Source organism: Lissotriton helveticus, chromosome 1_2 (assembly GCF_964261635.1).
Source record: "Lissotriton helveticus chromosome 1_2, aLisHel1.1, whole genome shotgun sequence".
NCBI classification, from domain to species: Eukaryota; Metazoa; Chordata; class Amphibia; order Caudata; family Salamandridae; genus Lissotriton; species Lissotriton helveticus.
Window position 1 is genome coordinate 316901012 of NC_136058.1, and position 13072 is coordinate 316914083.

General features: G+C 44.1%; 1 non-coding gene across 1 annotated transcript; it reads left to right on the forward strand.

The window, feature by feature from the left end:
• Positions 1 to 1220: 1220 nt before the first annotated feature.
• On the forward strand, positions 1221 to 1293 carry TRNAV-AAC (transfer RNA valine (anticodon AAC)). The gene has a single exon. It is a non-coding gene; the product is annotated as a tRNA-Val (tRNA).
• The last annotated feature ends 11779 nt before the right edge of the window (positions 1294 to 13072 follow it).

A 13072-nucleotide genomic window follows, 5' to 3' on the forward strand; every position in this document is an offset into this window, starting at 1 on the left:
TTCCAGCAACACAGATGGCTCACTGGCAGTTCACAGCAGCTGTCAGTGCTTTTAGACCAGGGTTCAATCCCCAGCTGGGGAAAATCGTTTTTTTTTTTTTTAATTTATTTTCTAAATTCCACAAATGAAAGATTACATTTTGTAAATCACCCCTAGCAGTGTCTGTGAGATTTGTGTCCTTTTAAGTCAAGCCAGTGCATGTCAGAGATTTGTGACATGCACTGGCACGTGGAAGAGGGGGGGCAGGTTTGCTATGAAATAAATCCCTTAATTTGTGGAATGAGACTTTGGGAATGGTTGTGTAAGAAAGCTAAATGCCTGGGCCAAGTGCCAGAATGGGAGGATGGAAGGGCTCTTTGTTTATAAATAACGAAAATCAAGTGTAAATTTGTGCCATGCTCTAAGACAACCAGCATGGAAAGAGAAAAGGGACATCCCCCTTTTTGAAAGACACAAAGGCTTTGGGCTAAGATAATGTATGCAGAACAGTTGGTACAGGGGCAGTTCACTGGGTCTGTGAGTACTTTTTGACAAGGGTTCAAACCCCACCTGGGGAAAGTCTATTTTTATATTGTTTTTATGTTTTTTAAACAATTTATTTATTTTAGCAGAGTGAAAGATAGTCATTTAGAAATCCTCAACTGATAATCATAAAATACCATGTAAAAAATCTGCGCCATATGTCACGTCAGCTGTGGCATATGCCACATGACAGAGTGACACGTGTCACATGCCAGGAATGGGCGCCAACCCTTACTGGTGATTTATCCACCCTGAGGAGAGCAGCTTTATGTATTTCACAGAAACTTGCACTGATTGGTTTCATCACCCTCTTTCTCCTGCAGCCCACGGTGATGAGCATTCAGTGAGAGGCGATGCTTGTGCAGCATTGAGTACTGTGCATTCAGTGAGAGGCGATGCTTGTGCAGCATTGAGTACTGTGCATTCAGTGAGAGGCGATGCTTGTGCAGCATTGAGTACTGTGCATTCAGTGAGAGGCGATGCTTGTGCAGCATTGAGTACGGTGCATTCAGTGAGAGGCGATGCTTGTGCAGCATTGAGTACTGTGCATTCAGTGAGACATGATGATTGTGCAGCATTGAGTTCATGCATTTAGTGAGACACTGAAAGAACTTTAGAAATGCTTCTATACCACTGCGTCTCTCCAGTTGCCTTCGGGACTCATTAAAGTAAAAAGTGCCCCACAGCGCCTCTCATGAGTTTCCGTAGTGTAGTGGTTATCACGTTCACCTAACACGGGAAAGGTCCCCGGTTCGAGACCGGGCGGAAATGCTTTTTTCTCTGAAAAAAGTAACTCGCAACAATTCATTCTTTTATTATTATAATTCAATCCAGGGCTGAAACCGTAAGAGCGCCAATGTTCCACACCCTTTCCTTTTTCAATGTCCCTATGCATTCAGCTGCTTCAAAGACAGACTCTGACTCTTTCTGTCCCTTACAGACAGACAGCAGGACAGCCGCTGCCATCCATCACTCACAGGCACTGCACACGCTGCAGGCGCTGACACAGCCAGACACCAATGTTTACACAAAAACAGGCAGGAAATGTACAGACTCTGAACATAGAGGGAGACTCAGGCACCAGGAGTGAGTTAAGAGAGAGTGAGACTCAGGCACCAGGAGTGAGTTAAGAGAGAGTGAGAGACTCGGGCACTGGGAGTGAGCTAGAGAGAGTGAGACTCAGGCACCAGGAGTGAGCTAGAGAGAGTGAGACTCAGGCACCGGGAGTGAGTTAAGAGAGAGTGAGACTCAGGCACCAGGAGTGAGCTAGAGAGAGTGAGACTCAGGCAACAGGAGTGAGTTAAGAGGGAGTGAGACTCAGGCACCAGGAGTGAGTTAAGAGAGAGTGAGACTCAGGCACCGGGAGTGTTTTAAGAGAGAGAGAGACTCAGGCACCAGGAGTGAGTTAAGAGAGAGTGAGACTCAGGCACCAGGAGTGAGCTAGAGAGAGTGAGACTCAGGCAACAGGAGTGAGTTAAGAGGGAGTGAGACTCAGGCACCAGGAGTGAGTTAAGAGAGAGTGAGACTCAGGCACCGGGAGTGTTTTAAGAGAGAGAGAGACTCAGGCACCAGGAGTGAGTTAAGAGAGAGTGAGACTCAGGCACCAGGAGTGAGCTAGAGAGAGTGAGACTCAGGCACTGGGAGTGAGTTAAGAGAGAGTGAGACTCAGGCACCAGGAGTGAGTTAAGAGGGAGAGACTCAGGCACCGGGAGTGAGTTAAGAGGGAGAGACTCAGGCACCAGGAGTGAGTTAAGAGAGAGTGAGACTCAGGCACTGGGAGTGAGCTAGAGAGAGTGAGACTCAGGCACTGGGAGTGAGTTAAGAGAGAGTGAGACTCAGGCACCAGGAGTGAGTTAAGAGGGAGAGACTCAGGCACCGGGAGTGAGTTAAGAGAGAGTGAGACTCAGGCAGCAGGAGTGAGCTAGAGAGAGTGAGACTCAGGCACTGGGAGTGAGTTAAGAGAGAGTGAGACTCAGGCACCAGGAGTGAGTTAAGAGGGAGAGACTCAGGCACCGGGAGTGAGTTAAGAGAGAGTGAGACTCAGGCAGCAGGAGTGAGTTAAGAGAGAGTGAGACTCAGGCACCAGGAGTGAGCTAGGGAGAGTGAGACTCAGGCACCACGAGTGAGTTAAGAGGGAGAGACTCAGGCACCAGGAGTGAGTTAAGAGAGAGTGAGGCTCAGGCACCAGGAGTGAGTTAAGAGAGAGTGAGACTCAGGCACCAGGAGTGAGCTAGAGAGAGTGAGACTCAGGCACTGGGAGTGAGTTAAGAGAGAGTGAGACTCAGGCACCAGGAGTGAGTTAAGAGAGATTGAGAGACTCAGGCACCAGGAGTGAGTTAAGAGAGAGTGAGACCCACGCATCAGGAGTGAGTTAAGAGAGAGTGAGACTCACGCATCAGGAGTGAGTTAAGAGAGAGTGAGACTCACGCATCAGGAGTGAGTTAAGAGAGAGTGAGACTCAGGCACCAGGAGTGAGTTAAGAGAGAGTGAGACTCAGGCACCAGGAGTGAGTTAAGAGAGAGTGAGACTCACGCATCAGGAGTGAGTTAAGAGAGAGTGAGACTCAGGCACCAGGAGTGAGCTAGAGAGAGTGAGACTCAGGCACCGGGAGTGAGTTAAGAGAGAGTGAGACTCAGGCACCAGGAGTGAGTTAAGAGAGATTGAGAGACTCAGGCACCAGGAGTGAGTTAAGAGAGAGTGAGACCCACGCATCAGGAGTGAGTTAAGAGAGAGTGAGACTCATGCATCAGGAGTGAGTTAAGAGAGAGTGAGACTCAGGCACCAGGAGTGAGTTAAGAGAGAGTGAGACTCAGGCACCAGGAGTGAGTTAAGAGAGAGTGAGACTCACGCATCAGGAGTGAGTTAAGAGAGAGTGAGACTCAGGCACCAGGGGCCTTATTTATGAAAAGTGACGCATCGCTGCGTGAAAACAGCGATGCGTCACTTTTCACTGTGCACTCCTTGCGACACCAATGATGCGTCATATTTAATGTATGACGCATCATGGCGCCAAGAGTTACAGATACGTCAGTATTTCTGACGTATCTGTAAGCGCAAAAGTGACGCATTGCTGGAGTGTGTCACAAAAGTGACGCAACTCCAGCAATGCGTCCTTTCACATGGGGAAAGCCCCATGTGAAAGGACTTGCGTCAGTCTTACGCCTGCTGTGAGGCAGGCGCAAGATTTTGACGCAACAGCGTCCTAAAAGTGACGCAGTGAAATCTCATAGATTTCACTGCGTCACTATTGCGAGGCTTTTTGCGGGGGAACGCCCCCTCTGCATACATTATACCTGACGCAGGTATAATGTGGCGCAGGGGTTTAAAAAGTGACGCATCTCACTAGATGCGTCACTTTTTAAATATTGCGCAACAAGGCACATGTTTTACGCCGCCGATGCGTCACAAAAAGTGACGCATCAGCTGTGCAAAACTGACGCAAGGCCTCATAAATGAGGCCCCAGGGGTGAGTTAAGAGAGTGAGACTCAGGCCCCAGGAGTGAGTTTGTATTTGTATTTGTATTTGTATGTGATATTTATAAAGCGCAAACTGTCGCTCTGAAAGGAGCATCCTGGCGCTCAGAGTTAAGAGAGAGTGAGACTCAGGCACCAGGAGTGAGTTAAGAGAGAGTGAGAGACTCTGGCACTGGGAGTGAGTTAAGAGAGAGTGAGAGACTCAGGCACCAGGAGTGAGTTAAGAGAGACGGAGACTCAGGCACCAGAAGTGAGTTAAGAGAGAGTGAGACTCAGGCACCAGGAGTGAGTTAAGAGAGAGTGAGAGACTCTGGCACTGGGAGTGAGTTAAGAGAGAGTGAGAGACTCAGGCACCAGGAGTGAGTTAAGAGAGATGGAGACTCAGGCACCAGGAGTGAGTTAAGAGAGAGTGAGACTCAGGCACCAGGAGTGAGTTAAGAGAGAGTGAGGCTCAGGCACCAGGAGTGAGTTAAGAGAGACGGAGACTCAGGCCCCAGGAGTGAGTTAAGAGAGAGTGAGAGACTCAGGCACCAGGAGTGAGTTAAGAGAGAGTGAGACTCAGTCACCAGGAGTGAGTTAAGAGAGAGTGAGACTCAGGCACCAGAAGTGAGTGAGGGGAGAGTGAGACTCAGGCAACAGGAGTGAGTTAAGAGAGAGTGAGACTCAGGCACCAGGAGTGAGTTAAGAGAGAGTGAGACTCAGGCACCAGGAGTGAGTTAAGAGAGAGTGAGAGACTCAGGCACCAGGATTGAGTTAAGAGAGAGTGAGAGACTCAGGCTGTGATGTATTCCTATAGGTTCTGTATCGATCCCCCTATTCCTGACCCTGTTCTGGTTAACAATTAACTAGCAGCCATCCCATGATGCAGAAACCGTTATCTGATTAAGCCACACCACGGCACAGGAACGCGTTATCTGATTAGGCCATAACGCTTGCCATCTAATTAGGCAAGCAATATTCCTCCAGCCCCTGATAAGGCATACGGAGTTCTCAAAACAAATCAAACCTATGACAACCTGGGAAAAACCCTGCGGCCATTGTTTTGATTTCACCAAGAACTTCAGCAAAAGAATGTGCTAACGACCAGTTCGTATGACATCCTTATTGACGTATCTATGTCCATCCTTACGTCAATCTCGGCACCTTACAGGTATAAATATTACCGATATTGCCTTAAGCAAACACACGCGGTGGTGACGAGATTGGAGCAGCCAGACTTGCCGAAGCCCAACACAGAGCGGACCCAGCTGGCGCAGCCCCGCCTTCCTGACGCGCTGAGAACGAGACGCTGCTTTCTCCTGCCGAGAAATCCAGCTCCGGCGCTTCCAAGCAGCCCTTGCAGGCAGCCTGGAATATCGAGACCAAAGACGAGAGATACCATCCCTCAACCATCCTAGATTCAAGGTACAGAACTGAATAACCCCTTGCAGAGAATTCTTGAGTCAGTCACTTGGCAAAACAAACTTAACTTAAACTGCTACTTTCTATTTCCGCCCACGTATTAGGCTTAGGTCAGGTACACTGGGGTAGGCGTAGTTAGAAGCACCAGTTGAGTACGATTAGTCAAATGTTTATATGTATGTATCTATTTTATCCATTTTAAACCTCCATATGGCTTAGAAACCATATAAATGTTTTTACAGTATTATTTTATGCTTCTGCTTTTATTGTATGCACTTTACTTAACCATAAGTATTGCGATAATATCGATCCATTTCTCTTGTATGAGAAAAGAGACTGATCAATAAATAACCTCTTTTATTGAACACGCCCGTCTCTTCCTTTTCTCTACAATCTGATGAAACTAAGAATGCACGTACTGACTGAGTAAAATAAGTTGTCTTTTGTTTTCACACGACTCTAGAGATACACTCTTGATTAGGGGAGAGCAAAGTTGTCATGTTCTATGGTTGTCAGAAACTAAATCCCTTCTTGTCTACCCAGGGAGGTTCAACTCCTCCTTGCCTATTCGAGAAAGTTTCTAGTGAACTCTGAGCTAGCTGGCAAACCCAAAACTTTAAGTCTAATATCGACAATAGAAGACCTAGTTAACGTCTGGTCTAGGCCTATACTATTGAAGGTATTATTCCAATGCGCAGAGCCTATTGGGATAATAGGAACTACACTACATGGCGCCCAACCGTTTGGAAAGGCGATAAAACTAACGCAAGACACTAGAGTAACTCAGTCGTGCTTTTTCACTCAGACCCCTTTTTTCCCATAATACTCCAAAGACGTCTGGAGTGGGTGAAAGGTAATATCCGCCAAACCTCGCAGGAGGAAACTCCTATGTATGGTTCTTGGTTCAATCAACGTTGAAGGATACACTGTTCCAAAATATTGTGCATCTAATCTTTATTTCCATAAGAAACCTGATCTACAAACAAACGGAATAACCTTCTGGACAATACAATGTCAGACAGTGAAGGAGAAAGAGAGGCAGCTAGAATAGCAGCTGAACTCATAGCAGCTGATAATACTATGCAAGAAGCAGACCCGGATATAATACTCATCCCGGTCAACATAAGAAAATCTGTAACTTTAAAACTTATAGAAAATGGACTGACACCTAGAGGTGGCACAGTCATATTCGTAATAGAGGCACACGAATATCGGCAGACAGAGGTATTCTATTCATGGATACACTTTCCAGCAGCAAACGCTGTAACAAAGCACTTCCACTATTACAAAACAGAGGAACCTCCTAATGAGTACACTCCTTTCGAGGAGGTGGAAGTACCACTTAAATTCCAAGAGCACCTGCTCTTGTTTAATGGCGCCCTAAAACATAATAATCACATCACCAGGCTCGGTCCATTAGGTAGACCAGGAGCAACATGGCCGGTCCTAGCCGGATACACACCACATCCAGACATCGAAGGAATGTCTGCAGCAGATCTTTTAATACAACTAAAACAATTAATAAAAGTACATAGACAATTAGTCCAATATGTAATGAGGACTTCAACAATCCAACCAGCAATTAAAATTCCACAGCTGACCCCTCATCAGGGGAACACAAATAAAATTACACCACAGAACATACAGTCCTGCCTAGGTAAAGTACCAGCTAAACGGGAACAAATACCATTCTGGTTAGCACAAAAAATCACCCAAATAGAGGCGGTGTTTCCAGACACCACCCCGTTAGAAAAACACAGGATTCTGACTATCTGTCTTCCAATGGGAATCGCACCACACGTGGAGGACTGTGACACTTGGGGTACAGTCTTTGCTTCCATTTACACAAAAACGCATGGTGTTCCATCCATCTCGGTAATACCAGATGTGCTAAAACAAATTCAAGATGAATACGGTCCAGAACCCGCTTTAACTCTTGGTATGAAATTACTGAAAGACTTCAAGCAGGTCTCGGCTATATTACTAGCCAATATAAAGGGAGAAGCAGCAAACGTGGCGATCCGCCAAAGGTTAAAAGAAACAGATATAGCAGACTAACCAGCTGAAATTGCCAGAATTATAGAAAAATCCTATGAGGAACTAGGTAGAGATAGTTTAGGTGGAATACCAGTAAAACCCCAACTGATTGAAAGTCCTGAAAAAGTATTTTTTTTAAATAATTTAACAACACAAAAAAAGAGCTGGGATGGAAACAAACAATCCAATCCTAAAGAAAAGAAATTCCAGTCCAGAGGAAGGTCTCCTCGGCGGAGAGAAAGATCTCCGAACCAAGGACGCAGGTCTCCCCAAAGTGAGCCCTCTGGGAAAAAATACAATCTTAGAAATAGGGATAATATAAAGAAGCCTGATAGATATCAAGAAATTGATACACGTCCCTCTCAATCTTTTCAGACTTCCTTGCAGAAATCGGAAAGAAGAGGACGATCAGAACACAGGGAAGAGCACGTCAAGTCCAAAGACAAGGAACCTGCTCATCTAAAAAAGAAATTACAATTTCCAAAAAAGAAGGTAGCCAGTAATAAAGTAATTAACAATGCCGAGAATACTGAGGACACAACTGAAAAGCGGAGAATGGGCTCAGACAATGCAGACAGCGCAGCAGAAGTGAGCATAGCTCGCAAAGTCCTTATGATTCATCTGGAGACAGTGGACACGAATGAATACCTTCAAGTGGAAACTGCAGACACCAGAGTTAGCAAACCTCACAAAATATATGAAATAACTTTACGTATAGAAGGGGATAAGACTAGAAAAATAAGGGGCCTATTTTGGGATAATCTCTCCAAGGGCTATGACATCCTTCTAGCTGAAAAAGACTGGCCACCAGAGTTTGTCAGGGAGTGCCCACATGGCGAAGAAATAATTATGCCTGCCTTCTCAAATAATATTCCAATTCATAAAAAATACACACTTGCTAGAAAATGGGCAGTAGCTCAAGCTCCTGCTTTATATAAAAATCATGTAGGATGGGATGAGGACTCTCCTCCTCACAAAATCCAGTTAAAATCACAACCTACTGCACAGAGACAGTACCCAATTAAGCAAGAAGCTAAAAAACAGGTAAAAGAGATCCTATATCAACTTGAATACCAGGGGGTGATTGAAACTTGCACCTCACAAATGAACAACCCTTTGTTTCCTGTCTCCAAACCGGACAACTCATATCATCTAGTTTTGGATTACAGACACCTTAACTCATGTTGCAAAACTTTTGCAGTGCAAAACTCGCATAGTGCTGCACTAATGAATAACATAGTGCGCAAAAAATACAAAACAACATTAGACATTTCTAATGGATTCTTTTGTCAAAATATAGCACCAGAGAGCAGATACTTGTCCGCGTTCTCAATAAATGGCGCTCAAAAACAATTCTGTTGGTTACCCCAGGAGTACAAGAACAGCCCAGGATTATTCTCAGCGAGAGTAACAGAGTTACTACAAACATATGATGACGAAGCATTATCTTATGTCGACGACATATACCTAACAGATGATGACTTGGATACTCACTTGAAGAGAGTGAACACCATAATACTTGGGTTCGCAGCAGAGGGTTACAAATTCAACTTTAACAAATCTAGAATTGCCCATCTAACAGTCCTGTTCTTAGGATATGAATTATCAAGTGAAGGCAAAAGCCTGGCTGACAATTTCCTAGAGAAATGTGCCGTACTCCAAGCACCTAGAACACTAAAAAACCTACAGTCAATTCTAGGCTTCCTAAATTTCGGAAGAACATACATTGCAAATTACGCAGAAAGGGTCAAACCCCTTTATGATCTAATAAAACCAGATTTTAAAAGAACCAATTGGACTCAAATACACACAGAAATTCTGAGATCCTTACAAACAGACATGTTAATTAAAACAAAATTAGAAACACGTGATAACACACGCAATCTTGTGATTCGAGTCATCCCAGGAAGATGCGGATTCACATACCTGACCTCTAATGAGGGAGAAAAGGTACCAATTGCATTCAAATCACACTTGTACACTAAAGCTGAAATGAAATTTAGCCCAACGGAAAAAATTCTTACCGCAACACAGACAGCTATAGCAAAAGAACGAGCCCTGGCACAAGGTAAACGAATAATAATCGTGACACCGATACCAGCCCTAGAGGCGGTAACAAAGGCAAGCATTCCGAATGCTAAAGCACTACATCCTAGGTGGATACAGTGGGCTAATTCTCTTGCTGCAACAGACGTGGTATATGAATTTGATCCCAACTTAAAAACACAAGAATTTCTCCAATACGAATTCGAATGTCCTCCGCCGACCGAAATTCTGCCTCTAGAACATTACGGCTGTATAATATATACAGACGGATCAGCACAACCCGCAGTGGGGGGTAAACATGCTTACAGTGCTGCGTGCGCGATCGTTAAAGGTCGCTGGCACGAAGGGAAATTTAAACCAGCTATCACTAAAACACAATCTCTAGGAGATTGTACAGCTCAGCGAGCTGAACTACTAGCATTGAAAATGGCGCTAGATAATGCAGATCGCGAATTCCCGACACTTATAGTGTCCGATTCATATTACTGCGTCAAATCATATAACAACGATTTGCAGAAATGGATTCAAAACGGTTACAAAGATGACACAGGTGCAACAATAAAGCAAAAACTGCTTTGGGAACAAATAGTTCTGTTACAGAACGAACTACCAAAGACTCACGTGATACATACACTGAGTCATCAACGTGATGGCGTTCACGTTGCAGGGAATTCATTGGCTGAGACAGCCACAGCGGTAGCAACTAAATCGGCTTCCGTAGCTAGAAAAAAGCGTACAGTGAAATACATTGACGGTGAAACAGTGCTGGCGGTGAAAACGTCATCAAAAGGCGACTGCTCAGCGCTACCGATCAACTATCCACTCAATTATACATACATAATCGATGCAAACTCCGTCCCTTTTGCTCGAATCCCTGGAGTGGGGGATAGAGTAATTCCAAACATGGACAGGAGAACTTTGTTAATTGTAGACGCACATATAGGTGAGGGTCTTAGTCATCTCAGACTAAAAGATTCTCTGGAAGAACTACAATCAGTGTACTGGTGGCCAGGCATGAGCCTGCAGCATCACATTTTTGTAAAAAAATGCCCGGACTGCAACAGAGATCGCAGCGGCGAGAGAAACGGTGTAATACCATGGCGTTTCACTCGAGAAGGGCTAAACAATAATCAATAAGACCAGTGTAAATAATGCGTCCAATTAACAAACAAAGACTAGTTTCCACTTATAATGTAGACCCCAGCACTCGGCTGACGTCGGGATTGTTATACAAAGATTTGCAAGTCTAAATGGCATATACGCTAGGAGCATGCTACGTTTGACCAATGTTTTCACTTTAGCCCTCAAGCCTGTGGGGAAGCATGGCCAAATGAGCATAGCGAAGCGGGATTCTTCTCACTTCCTTCCTGAGGGATACGGGATGGTGTAAAGAAAAAACCAAGGCATAAAGCAATCTGTAACAGGAAGGATATTAGGTTCGGGAGCTGGGTGGGTCAAACATCTAATAAGTGTCCAACGTAGTCTAAACAACCTACCAAGAAATTCTCTGAAGGGATTCAGTCCGTACGAATTGTTGTTTGGGACTAGGATGATGGTCTTAGATCTTGACAGTCAGACTTCAGTGGTGAAAGAAAAAAGCTTTGATATCAAAGATCGTTTGGCTATTTTGCAGGACTTAAACGAAACAAGAAAAGACCTGAGCAACATAAAGTTAAAACAGCAGCCAACCACCACTGAAGAAACACCACCTGTCCCAGCAAGGCCTGTCTGGATTCCAAAAGTCGGGGATCTAGTCAGAGAAAAGATCGGGGTAAAGAAGGAATTTGGGCCTTCTTACAGAAAAGCAGTTCCTGTCTTGTCTATCAACGGGACAAGATCAGTTGTACTACCGCCGCTTGCTGGTAAAAAGGAGAACCGAGTTGTATCCATCGACCTGGTAAAACCACAATCATGTGGCCGATAACAAACAGTAGGCCAAGTGGACTCCCGATAAGTAGTAGAACACCAAGTTTTGCTACAAATACAGAGGTCCTAACTAAGAGGGTAATCACATTCGAAACGCCTACAGAACAACAACAAGGACTATGCAACAATGCATTGGAACTCACACCTCTAAAAACCCAAATAAAAACATTTAGTAGAGACACACCAACCTACAATGAAGTAACAAATGAATATGCTGAAGCTGCAAGAAACATTAATCCTGAAGCAATTGGAACAATTGACAGAACGGCATCCGGCTACTTCATAAACTTCAATGATTCCTCTGAAGACCTCAGTGAATCAAAGACACAGCCATCAACAAAAACCTTTAAAGATAAAGCTAAGGAACTTTTGAAACAACTGAAAGAAACATATCTAATTTCTCCATGGATTGAATTTTGGGTGGCCTTTGGTGCATTTATCCTCATACTTTGGCTCATCATGGTACTATGCTTGGGACGCTTCATTGAGGGAAAATATGCTAAAATGGACACAGCAAGCCAGAAAATCAACTTGATCCTCAAACCACACACGTCTTCACACGTCGAGAAAAGAGAACTTTCTTCAGTCAACTTCACAGCCAATCCTATACCGGGTGGGGTAACATGGGACAACACTGACTATGAAATTTATGGTCCGGTTGAAATCCTGAAATATCCACACCAAATCAAGATCTCGTTGAGTGACTTTGTAAAACCAAGCTCATTTGCTGATGATTGGGACTTTGAAAGCATTAATGATATGATGTCTGACCTAGTGATGTCTGCTAAATTTACCAAACATGATTATTTGCAGGGTTCATCTAATTATGATAGTATGTACTGTTACAACCACTATGGTAACCATTTTCTACATAAATCGGCACAACCTAGAAATGTTTTAAATTATAATCAATGGGAACATTGTGCAACCCCTCCAAAAGGAAGCTCAAGAACGTTTTATGACAAATATTTATATTTTTCAGGGTTCAACACAAGTAATGCTGAAACATTTTATTTCAAATTGTCAAATAAGACAGGAACAAAAACCATGCTTACAAACACGAAATTGATATATTCGGACTCGTTTTTTGAACAAATGAATACATTTGGTTTTGATTATTGGGACAAAAATGTTGAAGTAAAAAGTGTTTGGGGTACAAAAGAATGGCAAGTACAAGGTATAGAATCATTGTTTAGAGCCTGCATGATCCCAGAACAAATTATATTTTTGAATGACACTGTTCAACAAACTACCTGTCTTGGCCTAGCCAAAATCAAAGACTTAAACAAACTGTCTATTCCAAGGCCAACAATGAACAGCAATAGCTCTACAGATGAAGAGATAGACGTAAACTATGTATTAAACCAAAACAGAACACATCCTGATTGGAAACAATGGTTAATCTGGCCCACAGATACTAATAACTGTCAAGACAGATTCCTGAACAAAACACAGGGGTTCACATTGACCAGGCCAGACCCTCGATATTCCCAAAGACAACACCCAGGGATAATCACCACCTACAGTGTGGGCAAACTCTGCCTTCAATGGCTACAAACTTCCACACTGGCAGAAATTAAGCAACACCTAACTTTACTTACTGATGGTGCTGACTTGCGTGATTTCATTATGGGACCGCGCAAACAGCGTCAAAAACGCTTCATAG